The sequence below is a fragment of the Mustelus asterias genome, chromosome 3, assembly GCF_964213995.1.
Source record: "Mustelus asterias chromosome 3, sMusAst1.hap1.1, whole genome shotgun sequence".
NCBI classification, from domain to species: domain Eukaryota; kingdom Metazoa; phylum Chordata; class Chondrichthyes; order Carcharhiniformes; family Triakidae; genus Mustelus; species Mustelus asterias.
In genome coordinates this window covers 156,466,279-156,469,975 of record NC_135803.1, presented here as the reverse complement: position 1 = coordinate 156,469,975, position 3,697 = coordinate 156,466,279, and the positions used below count along the sequence as shown (strand labels likewise).

At 65.2% G+C, this 3,697-nt stretch overlaps 1 long non-coding RNA gene across 1 annotated transcript; it reads right to left on the bottom strand.

Moving 5' to 3' along the window:
* Positions 1 to 218: 218 nt before the first annotated feature.
* On the bottom strand, positions 219 to 2,059 carry LOC144485217 (uncharacterized). The gene is made up of 2 exons (XR_013496150.1): positions 953 to 2,059; positions 219 to 882 (listed from the first exon to the last, which is right to left on the bottom strand). It is a non-coding gene; the product is annotated as an uncharacterized LOC144485217 (long non-coding RNA).
* Positions 2,060 to 3,697: the final 1,638 nt, after the last annotated feature.

The following is a 3,697-nucleotide window of genomic DNA, read 5'->3' as shown; positions in this document are numbered from 1 at the left end:
CATGTTGATACCTCCTCAACGAGCTCCAATAAACTAGTTAAACATGGTTTCCTTTTCACAAAGCCACAGATAACAGTGAGTCTTTGTGCTGACAACTTCCCCGCCCGGCACCGCCAGCCCCACCTGGTGACTGGCGATAGCCAGGCTGGTGAGCTGGAGGGCAGAATCAGCCAGAACTCTCAGCAAAAACAGGAAGAACAGACAAAGGAGGAAACTGATGACTTCTAAAATAATTTTATTTAAAAAACAGATCTTTTATCACAATTTGTTCGTCTCAAATCCAGTTTTTTTTTTGCACATTTCAGTTGTTCACATTGACAGAGTTGCAGCCGCGGGATAACCAGCCGCTAGCCAGGCTTAACCAGGTTAGCGGTCTGACACCAGTAATTAACCAAATTAACCATTCTATAGTGGCGGTTAATCAAATGAATGAATCAATGCTGGGCACCAACCTAACTAACTAATACTGAAGATTAACCAAACTAACCCTGCAATACCGAGGATTAACCATTTGATAACCAGATTAGCCATTTTTAGCCGGGGATGAACCGTCAGTATGAGGAGAGATCGTTAACTGAGAGAGTTATCCAGTATCGGACACTGAGAAAATTAAACATCAGAATGGAACACCTCACAGGCAGAGAGGGAGGATGGGGGAAGGGGAAGCCAGTTATTCCTTATACAGATTTAAATAAATAAATAAAGCAATCAGGGAAACAGTTTGCTTACCTCCCAAACAACTCCCCCGTCACCAGCAACTCAACCTTCCCGCTCGGAGCTACAGGTTAAATCAATAAAACTCCCTCCCATCCTGGAGCTGCACCCAGCTCTATATACAAGCACCCACTCAATTCCCCATGGGTGCCACTCTCTGAGCACCCACTCTAAACTCCCATAGGTGCCACTCTGAGCACCCACTCAACTCTCATGGGTGCCACTCTCTGGCTGTGACACCGGTTACTCTGGCTAAATGGTTTGCCAGCCTCAGCCAGGTCCTTGTGTGGTTCGGCACAGCGAGGGGGAACCCAACTGAGAGGGAGATGGTCCAATCAGCCAAGGCAGCAGCACCCATGGGACTTAAAAACCAAGCAGCCCACGTTAACCAAGTGACTGAACACCCTGCATTCTCCCACTCGAGGTTGAGATTTCCCCTTTCCGTTTTAATTGACTTGTTCCCAGTGTCTGGGCTCTGCCCCGAAGCTTAGGAACAGGAGGAGGCCATTCAGGTCTTCAAACCTGCTCCGCCGCTTAATAAGACCACGGCTGATCTAACACTAAGGCCACTTTCCTGCCTCCTGTCCGTACTCGGCTGACCTGTCCCTCAACTCCACTTCCCTGTCTTTCTTCCATTCGCCTCGATGCTCTCACTCAATAAAAACCAAGCAAACCTCAGCTTGAAATCTCCAAACAGTCCCCCCCAAGCTGGATGGAGGAGCGAATTCCAGGTATCCCCCACCCTCCCTGGAAGAACATGGAGTGATTGTAGAAACAAACCCAGGGACTGCCAGGGTAAAAGGATAAAAAGGGGTTTGCAAATGGAGATACTGGATACAAGAACAAACAAGTCAGTGTTGAACCTGTCCAAATCTCGGTTCAGACCTCAGGTGAAGCATTGGCTCAAATTCCGGGCACCCACACTTTGGAAAGAATGTCAAATCCGCAGAGTGAGAGAGATGACCAGACTGAGGTTTCAGCTCATGTGGAGCAAAGCTGGGTTTGATCGTGATGGAGGTGTTCAAAATGGTGAGGGGGTTTTGAAGGAGAAACGGTTTCCTCTGGCAGCCAGGTCACACGCCCGAGGTCACATCATTAAATTAACGAGGGATGAGGAGAAATTTCTCCACACCAAGATCTGTGACTCACTCCCCGAAAGGGCAGCAGGATCAGATTCTGTCTGAAAAGGCAAAAATTGGGTATTTGAAGAATAAATCACAGGGTCATGGGGAAAAGCGATAGGATTGGACATCTCTAAAGAGCTAGCATGGCCACCTCAGCAAATGGCAAGCCCACAGAGGTTAACCGGCGAAAGAGGAAACTCCAGCCCCTCATGCAGGAGGAAGGCCCATCTTCGAGAGCAGTCACCCGGTCTGATTGGGGGCACTGAGAGCAACGGCCAAGACTGGGACTATACACAGATCCCAAAGTCCATGACCAGGTAAGTGTGGGAGTACTTGCAGCAGTGAGGCGGGGCCGGGGCCCTGGGGAGGCGGGGCCGGAGCCCCGGGGAGGAGGGAGCTGGGGAGGCAGGGCCCCGGGGAGGTGGGGCTGGGGAGGCAGGGTCGGGGCCCCGGGGAGGCGGGGCCGGGGCCCCAGGGAGGTGGGGGTGAGGCCCCGGCGAGGTGGGGGTGAGGCCCCGGCGAGGCGGGGCCCTGGGGGCCCGGGGAGGCGGGGCCGGGGCCCCGGGGAGGTGGGGCCGGGGCCCCGGGGAGGTGGGGCCCTGGGGAGGTGGGGCCGGGGCCCCGGCGAGGTGGGGGCGGGGCCTCGGCGAGGTGGGGGCGGGGCCCCGGCGAGGTGGGGGCGGGGCCCCGGCGAGGTGGGGGCGGGGCCCCGGCGAGGTGGGGGCGGGGCCCCGGCGAGGTGGGGGCGGGGCCCCGGCGAGGTGGGGGCAGGGCCCCGGCGAGGTGGGGCCGGGGCCCCGGGGAGGTGGGGCCGGGGCCCCGGCGAGGTGGGGGCGAGGCCCCGGCGAGGTGGGGGCGGGGCCCCGGGGAGGTGGGGCCCTGGGGAGGTGGGGCCGGGGCCCCGGCGAGGTGGGGGCGAGGCCCCGGCGAGGTGGGGGCGGAGTCCCGGCGAGGTGGGGGCGGGGCCCCGGCGAGGTGGGGGCGGGGCCCCGGCGAGGTGGGGGCGGGGCCCCGGCGAGGTGGGGGCGGGGCCCCGGCGAGGTGGGGGCGGGGCCCCGGCGAGGTGGGGGCGGGGCCCCGGCGAGGTGGGGGCGGGGCCCCGGCGAGGTGGGGGCGGGGCCCCGGCGAGGTGGGGGCAGGGCCCCGGCGAGGTGGGGGCAGGGCCCCGGCGAGGTGGGGGCGGGGCCCCGGCGAGGTGGGGCCGGGGCCCCGGGGAGGTGGGGCCGGGGCCCCGGCGAGGTGGGGGCGAGGCCCCGGCGAGGTGGGGGCGGGGCCCCGGGGAGGTGGGGCCCTGGGGAGGTGGGGCCGGGGCCCCGGCGAGGTGGGGGCGGAGCCCCGGCGAGGTGGGGGCGGAGCCCCGGCGAGGTGGGGGCGGGGCCCCGGCGAGGTGGGGGCGGGGCCCCGGCGAGGTGGGGGCGGGGCCCCGGCGAGGTGGGGGCGGGGCCCCGGCGAGGTGGGGGCGGGGCCCCGGCGAGGTGGGGGCGGGGCCCCGGGGAGGTGGGGCCCTGGGGAGGTGGGGCCGGGGCCCCGGCGAGGTGGGGGCGAGGCCCCGGCGAGGTGGGGGCGGGGCCCCGGCGAGGTGGGGGCGGGGCCCCGGCGAGGTGGGGGCGGGGCCCCGGCGAGGTGGGGGCGGGGCCCCGGCGAGGTGGGGGCGGGGCCCCGGCGAGGTGGGGGCGGGGCCCCGGCGAGGTGGGGGCGGGGCCCCGGCGAGGTGGGGGCGGGGCCCCGGCGAGGTGGGGGCGGGGCCCCGGCGAGGTGGGGGCGGGGCCCCGGCGAGGTGGGGCCCCGGCGAGGTGGGGGCGGGGCCCCGGCGAGGTGGGGGCGGGGCCCCGGCGAGGTGGGGGCGGGGCCCCGGCGAG